Source organism: Myotis myotis, unplaced genomic scaffold, assembly GCF_014108235.1.
Source record: "Myotis myotis isolate mMyoMyo1 unplaced genomic scaffold, mMyoMyo1.p scaffold_m19_p_2, whole genome shotgun sequence".
Classification (NCBI taxonomy): Eukaryota; Metazoa; Chordata; class Mammalia; order Chiroptera; family Vespertilionidae; genus Myotis; species Myotis myotis.
The window spans coordinates 12,326,534-12,341,763 of record NW_023416324.1 but is presented as its reverse complement, the minus strand read 5'-3'; the positions used below and the strand labels follow the sequence as shown (position 1 = coordinate 12,341,763).

At 43.5% G+C, this 15,230-nt stretch overlaps 1 protein-coding gene across 6 annotated transcripts in view; it reads right to left on the bottom strand.

Moving 5' to 3' along the window:
* The window catches only part of ZBTB40 (zinc finger and BTB domain containing 40), a 63,807-nt gene extending 49,930 nt beyond the window's left edge, over positions 1-13,877 (bottom strand). For all 6 annotated transcript variants that reach the window (XM_036348865.1, XM_036348866.1, XM_036348869.1 and 3 more), the window contains exon 1: positions 13,732-13,877. The gene's annotated coding sequence lies outside the window, so the exon portion shown is untranslated. The remainder of the gene's footprint in view (positions 1-13,731) is intronic.
* Positions 13,878-15,230: the final 1,353 nt, after the last annotated feature.

Below are 15,230 nucleotides of genomic sequence, written 5' to 3'. Positions count from 1 at the left end.
TCTGGACTCTTCTGTGGCTCCAGTCTCTCTTTGGAACAGTCGGACTCAGCTTTGTCCTTGAGGTAACCCTGTGCAGGTACCTAATAGCAGTGACCATGTGCTAATTTTTCAGTCTCTCTGAGAATGTAAGGAGTGCCCTCCTGTTGCTCCCGCCCAAGGGCTTTTCTGTTGGTGCTCCAAACATCTATCTACAGCAGATCAGAACTCCTCCTTCCAGGAGTCTAAGCCCAATGAAGCTTTCAACTCACTTCAAATTACCTGCCTTCTAACTTCCATCTGGGTCATCTACCTTACACTGGCTATCCCACACATTGTCTGATCTTGGGAAAATTACTTAACCTGGGTGGGGCACAGTTTCCTCCCCTACAAAATAGGACTCATAACAGTACCTCTCTCATTGAGTTGTTAGAAGCTTAAATGAGTCAACACACTTAAAGCACCAGCACTAGGGACATACTCAGTAAGTCAATAAGCTGCTGGTCATCATCATCATCTCCACCATCACCTCACCATAGATTCTCAAAGAGGTAGACACACAGCAGACTAAGGTCCACTAGAAAGTAACCATTACATTCGACTATTCTTTTTCCAGACTCTCAGTTTCGAATGGAATTCTTCTTTTGAGTCATTCTATAAAATACCATGATACAAAACATCAAAGTGCTTGGCATAACAAACTGCTAGTGTCCTCTCATCTTCAGATGAATTCAGAGAAACGAGCAATTTAAAATGGAAGGAGGCTTTGAGAGACTTATCTGCCTTTGCTCTGCCGTTCTGGGCATGCTGCTCTGATCCAATAGTTCATCCAAGATGACTCTCAACAGGCCAAACTGCAAATCTCCCAAGCAACACATTCATCTAATGAGTGACTGGGAACAGTGACTGCATCACATCTAGGGTGACTCTTGCATCCTGCACCAAGAGCCTCAACAAGCAATCATCACTTCAGTGCTCTCACATCCAACCTCTTAGGAGTTAATGAAGACCTATGGCTTTGTCACTGGTATCAACAGACATTTTGCTCTGACCTGAAAATGTGGATGAGTCCTGAGTTCTCACCAACTTGATTATGAGAATACACTTTTCTTCAACAGGGAATAAATCTGGACCAACACAATGCCAAATTCTAAGTTGAGAGATACTAGTCTAACATGAACATCAAAGCACTCAGGCAAATAAAGGAGACCACACCAAGCCTTGGGACCCCAGAGGCTGTGTGCTTACAGTAAAGGTTTGCAGGATAGGCTCTAGACCAGTGGTTCTCAACCTTCCTATGCCGCAACCCTTTAATACAGTTCCTCATGTTGTGGTGACCCCCAATTTCATTGTTACAAATTGAACATAATTAACGCATAGTGATTAATCACAAAAACAATATGTAATTATATATGTGTTTTCCAATGGTCTTAGGTGACCCCTGTGAAAGGGTTGTTCAACCCCCAAAGGGGTTGCGACCCACAGGTTGAGAACCACTGCTCTAGGCAGATAACCAGGGAGTGAAGTGCAGCTCTGCCCCCTAACTACCTAAATAACTTTAGATAAGTTGCTTAACCCTCTAGGCCTGTTTCCTCATATGTAAAATGGGAATAATAGTTATCTCATGGGGTAGTTACAAGCAATAATATACTACTATATGTAAATGAGTTAATATACATAAAGGACATTTCCCTTAACATTTTAAACATTCACTAAATGTTAAAAGGAATAATAAAAATACACCTGCCAAAATGTTTTTACTAGAGGCCTGGTGCACGAAATTCATGCACTTGGGGGGTGAGGAGGGGGAATCCCCCAGCCTGGCCTGTGCCCTCTCACAGTGCGGGAGCCCCGTGATCGATCGCCCCAAAGAGGTAGGCCACGCCCACCCATCCAGGGCTCCTCGATGGATTGCCACAAAGAGGTAGGCCGGAGCTAGGGGTCCCACCTCCGTGCTGTGTGGAGCCATGGGGCCCTCAGGCCTCACTGCGTGGAGCCACTGGGACCCCTGGCGTCACCAGGCGGAGGCGCTGGGACCCACCTCCACGCCGTGCACACGCAGCATCAAGTCCCTGCCCACCTGCGCATGCCTTGCCATGCACACAGCCCCCCACACCCGTGTGCACCCACTGTGCATGCAGCCCCTGGTGATGGATTGTGATGGCATGATGACCATTTGCATATTAGCTCTTTATTATATAGGATATTTCTTAGGTTGGATGGTCAGTTTACTTTTTAAAAATCACTCTGCCTCATCATTTTATGTTATCTATGTATCTTCTATATATGGCAAATATTACAAAAATTCTTCTTTAAATGAAAAGAATTTTCTAGACAATCACATTACTAGTTTCATACAGCTGGTCTGGGATGGGAGTCAGCTAGGAAAGAGAGAATGAAGAGCATTAGGCCTCTTATACACAGATTTCTGGGTTATCATCAGAAATTTCATTCAAAGCCTTAAACTCACTGAAAATTAGGAGGAGATACAAAGAACTTCTGAAATCACCTGGTCCAATGCCCACATTTTGTAGATGAGAAACTGTTGAGCAGTAAAGTATTTTTAAGACATTCTAGTTAACTAGTGACAGAAATGAGGCCGATCTTGTTACCCCTGTCTGAGCTATATATTCTAAGTGGAAAGTAATGAGGAAGACATTTTGGAAAGGGAAAGAGATAGACACAGTTTGGAAGGGTTAAGGAAGTGACCTAACAACATGTAGCCAACGTTTACCAAAATTTATTATATCCCAGGCACCATACCAAGAACTTTGTGTGGGTGGCCTTATATAATTTTTGCAAAACCTATGAGGCAGTTACTATTATTAACTCCACTTTCAACTGGGAAAGTGGAGGCCTAGAGAGATGAAATGACCCGCCTCAAATCACAAAGCCAGGGAGTGGTAGAGTCAGTAAAATGAACCCATGTTGTCTGACTCTGGAGCTGGAACCTTTCCCACTCACTGTACCTTGCCCAACCTTGAGAATTTAAAGAGCAGTTAAGCTCTTGATCCTAGAGTCTTTCTCCTGCTTTTTTGGTAACTTCTTTGTTCAGAGGCACTGCAAAGATGAAAGAAGTAATATTTAAGTAAGAGCAGATGACATTATTTAGCATTTACTTATTCTGTGCAACACGAGGCACCAAACACACATTTCTCAAGCCCGGGACTTGTCCCAGGCCACACAGCTGGAATATGAAGCCCACACAGCCCCAGCATGACTGACTCCAAGGCCATTTCCCAGCCTCATCAGTGGACAGTGTGTCCAGGTCTTTACCAGGTTCAGCCAAGTGCCCTTACCTGTGGTTTGACACTGCACAGAGAAGAAATTCAGCATAATCTCTGCTCTCGGGGAGCATATGGCACAGCTAAGAAGAAACCACCTTCAGCTTAAAATCCTTCCTTCCTTACACCTCAGTAGTTAAGTAGCAGAAGCACTGAAGAAAATGAACCCCCAGCTCCCTGTATTACTGTCCTACTCCACTGCTCAGATCAGCTGACCTTCAGTACCTCTGTGTTCATTTCACAGATGAACTCCAGTCTCCTCTCCTCCTAGTGCTGTAAGCTTCTTCTTTTGTCTTTGAAGAAGTGTGAATTATTTTCATCTCTATCTTTTTCTCATCCATCACCAGGGAGTATGACAAGAGGGTTAATTTAAGGAGCTAATAAAAAATGTAAAAGGCATTAACTTCTTTATTGTTTTTAACTTTGAGAAAGAGCCTATGGATTCTATAGTATTTGCTCAAAAATGTTCAAAGGAAGACCTGGAACATTTCACTCTCAAAAATTTGCTGCCCGGGAAGAAAATCCAGAACTCCAGGGGCCAATTAGTCTGCTGTTTTGGACTTTGACCTTGGAAAGTCTCCCTGTGGATTGAATCTGACTGGAACTGAGGGCAACTGACAGCAGAGTGGTGTCTGGGTGGTCAAATTTAATGACTGCCAGGCCTTTAGAGCAACATTTAAAAGTTATAGTGCCACACCAATGTCAGGGCTAAATGTATAAGAGCAATAAGTTTTGCTGTTAAACTTACAAGTTCCTATTATGTTCCTGACATCATGCTAGGAGCTGGGCACTCAAAACAGAGGCAGTCTTTTAAACATCAACTTATCAAATTGCAGTAATAAAACTAGACAAAGAGAAGGCAAAGTGTGAGCAGAGCACAGAGGAGTAATGACCGGAGGGCTTTCTGTTTGCAAATGGCAAAAGTGAGGGAGTATCTGTGATATGCATCAGGAGGGACTAATAAAATACCAGCAGCTTGAATTTGGAACAGTGGCTCTCGGCTGTCTTCCTTCTGCTTTTTCCTAGCCAGATGGAGTTAAAATTTTGAAAAACAATCTTAATAAGGAGCTAAAAACAAGTTAGCTTCTAAAGCTGTCTTTAGCTTTGTAACCTTTGAGTCATTTAACCTTTTAAAACCTGCTTTCTCAAGTGTAAAATGCAATGAACATGTATATGGGAGTTCACAATGCTATTCTTTTATGTTTGAAATTTCCAGTTTTAGAATGGGGATAATAGTACCTATTGCTTAGATGCTGTAAGGATTACAAGAAATAATTATGTAAAAACACCTCGTACAGTGCCTGGCACTTTGCAGGTGTTCAATAAATGGTAACTATTATTACCAACAAGCTACTTTTTAAAGTTCTAGGGTGGGGATAAAGAGAACAAAATATTATTAACAGCTGCAGAGTGCAGACTTATAGGTCTTGTGTACCATTCCGTGCATGGAATGGTACGCAATAAGTTTGGAGTATGTGGATGTATGCAACTTCTCTGAGACGTTTGAGAAGGAATCTTAAGAATTTTTTAAAAATTAAGAATGAAAGTCTAACAAACTGAACAAGAAGCATACAAACTTTATATAAGGAAAACATAAAGCACTCCTGAAAAATCATAAAAGTAACCCTGAGCAAGTGGAAAGACAGGATAGGACAACTCAATATCATAAAGATGTCTGTTTTCCCTAAGCTGACTCATAAATTTAACATGATCTCAATAAAAATGCCATCAAGTTGTCTCCTCCTGAAATTAGGCAAAGTAATTATGAAGTTCATATTGCAGAATAAACAAGAAAAAACAGCCAAGAAAACCCTGAAAAAGAGAAATATGAAAAAATTGGCCCTTCCAGACCGTAAAACAAATTAAAAGGCTCCAAAATTATGATGCTTTTGTGATTGCATATGAACTAGCAACTCAGTGGAACAAAATGGAAAATCCAGTAAGAAATCCAAATGCATACAAGAGTTTTATATCCAAGAAAGACTGCATCTAAAATCAGGGGAGAAAAGGTAAGAACTTGAAGTAGTGTTGGGATGCCTGGCTGGCCAATGGGAAAAAGACAAAATTGATCCTTTCTCAAACTAAATGCCAAAAATTCTAGATGGATCAGAGTCTTAGATGTTTTTTAAAAAAAATGAAACCGCCCTAACCGGTTTGGCTCAGTGGATGGAGCGTCGGCCTGCAGACTGAAAGGTCCCAGGTTCGATTCCGGCTACGGGCATGTACCTTGGTTGCGGGCACATCCCCAGTAGGGGGTGTGCAGGAGGCAGCTGATCGATGTTTCTCTCTCATCAATGTTTCCAACTCTCTATCCCTCTCCCTTCCTCTCTGTGAAAAATCAATAATATATACATATATATATATATATATTTTAAAAAAAGATGAAACCACGTATGTACTAGAAGAAAACATTAATAATTCCTCATAAATTAAGAATGGGGCAAACTTCCTTACTCCGACTCAAAATCTAAATCAGCAATTTTCAACTGGTGTGCCACAAGAATTTTAAAACACGCAATAACTGACTATTTAGTCAGGGGCACTAACCTCTTTTCCCTTAGGTTGTCAAACAGAAGAAAACACAACAGACAACACAACAATAGCCATCTGGTGTGAATAAATCAAAATTATACCTTTTTTTAATCCAATTGGCAAAAACTATTTTTTTTTTTGGTGTGCTGCAGAATTTTAGTAAATTTCAGTAATCAGTTTATGTGTGCCATGAGATGAAAAATTTTTAAAAGTGCTGGTCTAAAGCAGTACATACACTGTAAGACTCATAAATATGACAATAACAGATATAAAACTTTTGTACAGCAATAAAACAGGCAAAGTCAGGCAGATGACAAATTGGAAAAAAAAAATCTTTGCAACTTATCCCACAGTCATTGGGCAGATATCCTGCATCTCAAGAAAGGAGAAAACAAATTTAAACTACACTGATACATTATTTCTTACCTAACAGACTGACAAAAGCCCAAAACTGAAAGCAAGATTCAAGAGGGAAAAAGAGGGGTCAAGCATGAAATAAAAACTTAGGTAAATGCACCTTTTATATAATTTTGACTTGGAAATGGTTTACACAGTTAAAAACATGCAAATGGTTTACACAGTTAAAAACAAAATTAGCATTTGTCAGTGGCTCAATGGTTAGAACGCCTGCAGTGCACTGACGGGTCTCAGGTTCAATTCTGGTCAGGGCCTGGGTTGTGGGTTCACTCCCTGTCTCTGCTTGGGGAGCATGCGGGAGGCAACCAATCAATGTATCACTCTCTCTCTCATCCCCTCTCTCCCCTTTCCACACTCTTTCTGAAAAGCAATGGAAAAAAAGATCCTCTGGTGAGGATTAACAAAAACAACAAAAATTAGGCTTTTAAAGCAATTTTTAAAGTTTCAAACAAATGAACCTGTTTATCAAGCTGGTGGGCACAGCCACACAGAGAAAATAATTACAAGTGCCTATAGCACAAATTTGACTATACATCCCAAGTAGCATATAGTCTAAGGACAAAGAAACCACACAGAATAAGACAACATTCAGTAATCTAGTGGTCAGTGTGGCTAACAGCATCACCGGCCGGGTTAATAACATGGCCAGGAAATCAGCAGCCTCAAAGCCAGAGTGTGGCCCAGAGGATGAAGTTCTGTGACACACTGAATGTTTACTACAGCTTAAGTAGATGAGTGACAGGGGAGTTAAGAGTGTGCTGAGATGAGGCTTGAGACTGGCCCAGCCAGAGAACTCGAGGCCAGCAGACGCCAAGCCAAGGAAATGCACTATCCTAAGGGCAGACAACCATCCTGGAGTCTCAAGCATGGGAGTGACATGTTCAGATTTGTGCTTTATAAAGATCACTGACAGTGAACAAAGCATATTGAAGAACAGAGCTGGAAGCCAGCTGAGCAGCTAGAAGGCTGTTGCACTAACCCAGGACAAGAGATTCTAGTAGCTTTAACCAGAAGAGAAAGGGGGCATCCAACAGGCGTCCAGCCGATATACATGTGTGCTCTTTGTGAGTGGGGAGTGGAAGGAGGGTGGCGGCTTCAGAGAAGGGCAAGGGTGTGGGAGGACTCCCAGGTTTCTGCCTTGGGCAACTCTGTGGTGCCATTTACTGAGACTAGTATCTGAAGGGAATTACCAGGTGGGAGGAAAGTGGCAAGTTCCCTGCTGCCTGAGCCCCTGACATCCTATTTCAGTTAGTGGGACAGGAGCTGAACGGGTCAAGAAGGAAGATCCAACAGTAACGCTGCAGCCGAGAAAGCTGAGAATCAGAGAAGAAACTAGTTAACCCACTAGTTTAACTCTTGCAATATTTTCTGCAAGTCAGAAAGTGTCACATTCTGTTCACTTCAGTTTTTATATTTAAAAAAGTCAAGTAACCAATTTTTGGAACCTCAGCAGCTATTATTGTAATACTTGTAATCCTGTACAGTGGGGCCTTGACTTACGAGTGTCCCGACTAACGAGTTTTTCGAGATATGAGCCGTTTTTCGAGATATGAGCCGTCTCTCGGCCGATTTCTTGCTTTGAGTTGTGAGCTAAAATTCGGGTTACGAGCCAGCTTCAGATACCCCACCACTAGTTGGCGCAGCGAACGTCACAGTGAACGCCACAACATCAGCCCAGCATCACCTGTCTCACTCGTTCACTTTATGATTTGACATACAAGTAATTTGAGTTACGAGCTCCATCACGGAACGAATTAAACTCGTAAGTCAAGGCCCCACTGTATTTCTAATCTCCCTCATCCTTCTTGGGCCCTTTCCTTCATAAAATATTCCCTATTATTTGTCCCAAGAACCAGACTCTAGGACAGTGATGGCGAACCTATGACACGCGTGTCAGAGGTGACACACGAACTCATTTTTTTGGTTGATTTTTCTTTGTTAAATGGCACTTAAATATATAAAATAAATATCAAAAATATAAGTCTTTGTTTTACTATGGTTGCAAATATCAAAAAGTTTCTATATGTGACACGGCACCAGAGTTAAGTTAGGGTTTTTCAAAATGCTGACACGCAGAGCTCAAAAGGTTCGCCATCACTGCTCTAGGATGTATAGCAGAGGCCACTCATCCAAATACCTCCAAAGGTCAGGCAGATGTAAAATCTGATATTTAAATGTAAGCGACTAATTGTTAAACACTATATGGACCAAACTCTGGCCTACAAAAGATTTCTACAGAGGTGGCATTTTTACAAAATAGCCTAAGATAAAGATTTAAAAGATATTTCCTTCCTCTTATTTCCCTTCCAGTACTAATAAAACCAGAAATTACATCTATATGTTGACTTTCCCAGGGGTTTTAGTATTAGAGAAGCTCTGAGTAAAGTTGTTTTCAAAAAGAAACTCTTGCCCTAACCGGTTTGGCTCAGTGGATAGAGCGTCAGCCTGAGGACTCAAGGGTCCCAGGTTCGATTCTGGTCAAGGGCATGTACCTTGGTTGCGGGCACATCCCCAGTAGGGAGTGTGCAGGAAGCAGCTGATCGATGTTTCTCTCTCATTGATGTTTCTAACTCTCTATCCCTCTCCCTTCCTCTCTATAAAAAACCAATAAAATATTTTTTTTAAAAAAAGAAAAGAAACTCTTTACTTTCACAGGTACAGAGGGACTCCAGGACAAATGCAGGCAGGCATCCTCTCCTCCTTACTCCTCTGTCTCTGCCTCCCGGATTCTATCCCTCTCCTCCTCCCCATTTCCCTCCTAACCCTCATCTCCTAACTGAAGAACTGAATCCATCGGTAAGAAGTTGATGCCCAGAGCCAAACAATTAGGCTGCTACTTCTCTTCCTTTCACTTGTCTGAAGAAACAAATTCAGTATCTGCTAACAAGGTTGCCAAGACAATATGTCCCCATTTCACCAGTCTCATGTAAAATAAGGACAAACAAGGATCTATAAGGGATTTCTGAAGCACCTCATTGGGTAAACATCTCTATTACAAAGACCATTCAACTATGCTTGACTGCTTTAGGCAGGAAACAAGGCTGGAAAGATAATTTCAAAACTCTGAGATCAAGGCCATACAACTGTAGAAAGTAACTGTTTCCAGGGGGAGTCTCATCACTGCTTTCATTTGGTGATGTGACATTTCATCGTTGGCTCTGCACCCTTTGAGGGGTCAAGGACTGAGATCTGATTAATGTAATGGGCTCTCTCCCCAGAAAAATAACATTCACACAAACTTGTAGGCAAATGCAAAGGGTTCATGGATCCCTTGCAGCTGGGCCATTCACACCAGATTAACAATCCTTGCTATAGCACATTTACTTCATCTAAGGAAAGGAAATACTTGATGTCATGATTTTGAAGACTTGACAGCATGATCTGGAGGATAACAACATTAGGGAAGTGTAAGGTAAGTTAGCTTTCTTTCCTTTCCCTTCTCTCCCTTGAGGCCTGCAGGAGTCTCAAAACTGCATACTCTCTGCAAATAAAACACTGCATATCCTGCATGATGTTTAAAAAGTGACAATCTCACCTTGAATTTAAACGATCTTATTATTTAATTTTTCCTCTCTGTGGTTATAGCTTGCTTTTTCCACGTTATCAAGATGATGACGTTAGAAGGCAGGCTATTGGAGATCCAGAAACCATATATCCCAATCCAATGCCCTTGTAAAAATCAAAGCGCTCACTCTCTGGAAGAGCTGAAAGAGGCTGAGGGGTCGCCGCCTGCCCCCAGGGCACTGGCACAGGCAGAACTTCAGAAAGGTAATGTAAATACTCAGTATGAGGCAACAGGGCATACCAATTTGTTTTTCAATCTATTTTATTTCAGTTCAAAGCCTCGTTGCAGACAGGTAGTCCAAGAAAACAAGCCACATTTTAGTTATCCTCAGTCTTCCTCAATCTTCTAAAGCAGCTGAGCATTGTCAGAGTGTGGCTCTTTTTCCTGCGCTGCCTGTCTGTAATGATGCTTTGAACCGAAATAAAATAGATTGAAAAACACATCAGTATGCCCTGGCTCTCCCTGCAGTTTTATATTATCCTTCAAAGCCAGCGTTACCACCTACTCTTTACTGGAACCCAACAGACCCAAATCACAGAGTGAAACTGCAATACTTTAAATGTGAAGGTCCCACCCAACCCTAAAATAGCCATTTAATTCGGGGCTTGTTGTTTAACATTGCATTAACATGCCACTCTCTGTCCGGTTCCGTGCTCCATTTGCTGGGCTGGATTATATCTTCTGATGACAAGTGCCATCTGGTTACTGGATACAGTTTAAAGCAAACCTTGACATTGCGGATCTTATATAGTTTACTTGATTTATTACTGTCTCTGTAATTTTCCGTGTTCATGAGCCCAAACATCATATTATTTTTACCTATTTAAAAAGTCCCCTAAACGTATTTAAAGCAGGGCATTAAAAATAGTGTAACATTATTTTGAAAACTTTTAGAGGAAACCCAAATCATTTGCAAACAAATTTTGAAATGACCTCCAACTAGAGCCTGAAGCCTATCATTTTTGCTAGCATGCCTCTTTCATGTGTGCAATGGAGGAACAAACAGTTTCGAGCTTATAACACTAAAATGATGAAAAATGCTCTAAATAGACATTTGTATAATTAGGTTGAAAAAAAAATTACATCCCAGTTGGAAAAGATCAACTCTTAAGAGAAACATTAAGAAAAAATAAGATTTGTTCCTCTTCCCCCAAAAGACAGAAACACATACACACACCCCTTCAATTTTGTCTATAACATTCTTCTGGATTTTTGTAATTATTTACCATTTTACATAAGTTTCCATTTGGGGCCAAACTTCATTAGTTTCCTCTGATTGGAATTTGGCAACATATACAACAACAAGAAAACTCAGAACCTATTTTTACATGTTCTCTAACTTAATCCACACAATAACTCTTTAAGGAGGTACCATTATCCACATTTGGCAGATCAGACAACTAATCTGTAACTGGCCCACTGGCATGCAGCTCTATCAGCAGCAAAGCTATGTTCAGGGCCAGGGACTCCAGACATGTCTGAGAACCACAGCACAATCACTCATTTCTTTCCGTTCTGCAGCACCCCAAGTTCTTGTCAGCTCATAGGCTTTAAACCTGCTGGAAAGTTCTGCCTTCCCACTTCTCTCCCTTTTCCCTTCTTGCTGGACTGGATCCTTGTCACTCAACAAGTTTCAGCTTAAACTTTTCCAAGGCCCTATTGGTAAAAAGGATCTCGCAGGCTGGCACTGCTTTCTTTCCTTTTAGCAGTTGCCTCAATTTGGAATAACTTGGTTATTTCTTCACGTCTCAGACACTGTTTTAGGTCCATCTTGCTTACTCTGGTATTCACAGGGTCTAGCACAATGGTTTCTGGTACAAAGCAGGCACCCAATGTTTGCTCAACGAACAGCCTGAATTTGTTTATTTAATATTTACCAGATGACTGCTTGTGGGCACTGGCTAGCAGCTGATACAAAAGACTGCCCTTGAGGACCTCCCACATTGGTGGAAAAGATGGACTAATACAGGGTGGTGAGTGTGATCCGTTCAGGTTCAGATCCCAGTCCCTTATGCATTAGCTATGTAACCTTGTAAATCTCTTCTGAGTCTCAGTGTCTTCATCTTTAAAATGGTAGTATTAATACTACCTATGTCATAATGTTGGTGTGAAGACTAAAAGATAATCCATGCAAATCAAGCACATAGTGTAAAGCAGGCTCAAAGAGCTCTGGGCAACACAGGAATTAATATTAACCACTCATCTGTTACGATGCTCTGACAGCTGTATTTGAAATTATCTTTGTTTACTTGTGTGCCGTTTGTCCAAGCCCCTATATAATTTAAATTCTGTGGAAGGACAAAGTTCACATTGATCCTTTCACCGCTGTATTTCCAGGGATTTGGATCATCCCTAGTACATAGTAGGTGGTCAACAAATATGAATGATTTATGAATGCATGCATGCAAACATAACATTCTGAAATCATTTGTTAAACTAGTGATGAATATGCCAGGATTGCGGGCTCGATCTCTGGTGTGGGACATGCAGGAGGCAGTAGGAGATCAATGATTCTCTCTCATCATTGATGTGTCTATGTCTCTTTCCCTCTCCCTTCCTCTCTGAAATCAATAAAAGTATATTAAATAAATAAATAAATAAATAAATTAGTGATGAATAGCTAGGTTTGGGAACTACTGCCATATATGAAAGGCATCTAAACTAGAAAGTGGAGTGTGGCGGAAGTTTGAAGATTTAGCCAAGCAGAGAGATATTTCACTTTGGGGTTATAATTAAATCTACATAAACCACACAAAAAATTTGGATACCATTCCAAGGGGGAACCAATAGCCCCAGACGGAGAGAGTTGAAAGAAGAAATTCTGAGCAGTAGGGCATGGCTCAGCAGGCAGGGGGCTTCCAGGCATGACCTATTCAACCTGAGCTCTAGGACCACCTTAAACAGCTCAACCACTCAGAAACTAAGATTCCTCCTCGGAAGTGGAAACATGGACACTTGCTTATAAAGCCTTGTTAGCACAAAAATGCTGAGTATGAATGCAAATAAACCACCTGACTTCTGGTAGGAGCTGGGTGGATGGTATTATTCTTATTTAAATTAGCGGAAACAATTCCCACTCTGAATAATACGACATTAAGACCAGAAGAGAGAATGGAAGTCATAGTGTTTTGTCAAACAGCTCTAGGTGCAAGGGACGGGTGCAGGAGTTTCTCATGAGGTGTGAAGTGACCCGAGAAATCGCTGGACAACATGGACCCAGTCATTTGTGTCTAGGGTAGGGGTCCAGGGTAGGGGTCGGCACTCCTTCTGTGAAGGGCCAGACAGATATCCTCCGCTTTGTGGGCCAAGCGATCGATGTCATGCAACATGGGACTCTCCCAGCTCGGCTCCTGCAGCAGGAAAGCAGCCATAGACAACACATAAACAATGAACGTGGCTGTGTGCCAACGAAACTCCCTTTATGGGCTCCGAAATCTGATTTCATATAACTGTCACAACTCATATGAAATATCCTCTCCCCCGCCCCCCAACCATTTAAAAATGTAAAATCCATTCTTAGTTTCGGGAGGGGGACGTAGGGGGACGGATTTGGCCCTAGGCCAGATGGCCCGCGCCTGGCGAAGGGACTTGGCCGGGGGGAGGGAAGGGACCGAGAAGATCGGCAGCGGCAGCGCGAGGCCGCGATTCGCCGAGGAGCAGGGGTGCGGGGCTAGGGCCGGCCCGGGGGAGAGAAGGCCCCCGCGGGGGGGTGCCCAGCCGGGACCCGCCGCCTTTCTCCGCCGGAGATGAGAGCCGAGCCTGCGCTCCGGGTGTGGGCCGCCCCTGGGGGTCCGCGACCTGGGACGGGGGAGAGGCGGGGGGCGGCTGGGACTGGGCAGAGCCCGCGGAGTTCGACACGCGGAAGGGTCTCTGTGACCCCCTCATTTGGGGCGCCTCTCGAGCCTCAGCTACAAAAGGGGTCTCCACGCTGAGTCCTCGCCCCGTTTCTATGGTTACCTGTTCAGCACCGATTCAAACTGCCGTTCTTTATTGACAGCGCCATAGAGGACACGAACACTCCTGCCCGAAGGGAACAATAAAGATTTCTCCATTCAACAGCGCCAGAGACGCCACAAGGCGGCCATCTTGAGGCTGGCGAGGCAGGGATATCAGGGAGGAGGGGGAGGCCCGGCCTGCCCCGCGCGCCGCGGTCACGTGCTGGGGGCGGGCCTCCGGGGCGGGGCCTGCGTCACGCATGCGCTCTCCACCAACGCCAGGACCCTGGGGCCAGTCTGGTGCTGGCCGCCGCTCGTCTTCGCCGCTCGTCTTCGCTCCTGTCCGCACACTTTTAGGAAAGTTCTAACTGGGTCCCGCCGTCCCTCGCCGAGGCAGCCCTGGGGTTAGGATCTTATTTCAGAGGATGGCGGAAAGGTATACACAAAGGATTTCTCTCCGTTTTCCAAAACATCACGTTCACGTGTCAGGCGGAGACGGGACCTGAGGCTTGTCCCCGGGCGTATTCTCATTGGTGGAGAGGCTTGACACCGCTCAGACATGATTGGCTAACAGGCCCGCATCAACCAATCGTGTCTTGAAGGCATTCTTTTTTATCCCGCCTCTACTCCCAATTTTAGCTTTTAGGGTTTTGGAAAAAACGTGTTTACGGCAGTTTGTTTACTAAATTCCCGTCTCCCGCGCTTTGTCGCACACCGTATGTTCCACGTTGACGCTCCTCTTGCCGGCCTCACACAGCCAGGCAGGTGAAGTCGGATGCAGACAGCCTCAGACTCATCAGGTCAGGGCCGCGTGCGCCCACCGCGCTGCGCGCTGTCCCTCTGACACGCAGCCACTGTTTCTGTCACTGCCAGTCACGCTGCCCACATCCAGGTGTCTCGGTACAATGCCGGGCTCCCTGTGTGTTACAGCTGTTGCCTCCACAGTGTCAACATTCGGTCATTGTCAGACTGACTCCCACTCCATCACCGTTTTTAATCACAAATTCAATCCACTGGGCAGAACTATCATTCACATTGTCAGTGGCCCCTCATTTTTACCGTCACTGTCTGATATGCAAACACTGTCAATGACCACAAACTTCAAGCTGTTCTGTACAACGTTAGCACTTGGACTGTGTGCCCAGCTGTCACCCTTTCAGTTGTCCTCACTGTCACTGTCACTGCCACTCGCCTACTTTCACTGCCACACAGTCACACCAATATTTAGCAAGCCCCCACCGCTACACAGCTGTCCTTGCTACTGTCCAATTGATCACTTTCACTGTTATATTCACACATCACTGTCTCGTTCAGAGTCAGATTTAATGTAGCTGACATTCGGTCCCTTTTGTAGTCACTCGAGCCACAACATAGCTGTTGAATCGCCTAATCATTTATTTCCACTATCCTTGCATTCTCCTTTAGTAAGAACCCTCAATATAGGGTTGCCAGATTTAGCAAACAAACACCTACAATGTTTCTTGGCACATAGGTGCTCAAGAAATACTGGTCAAATGAATA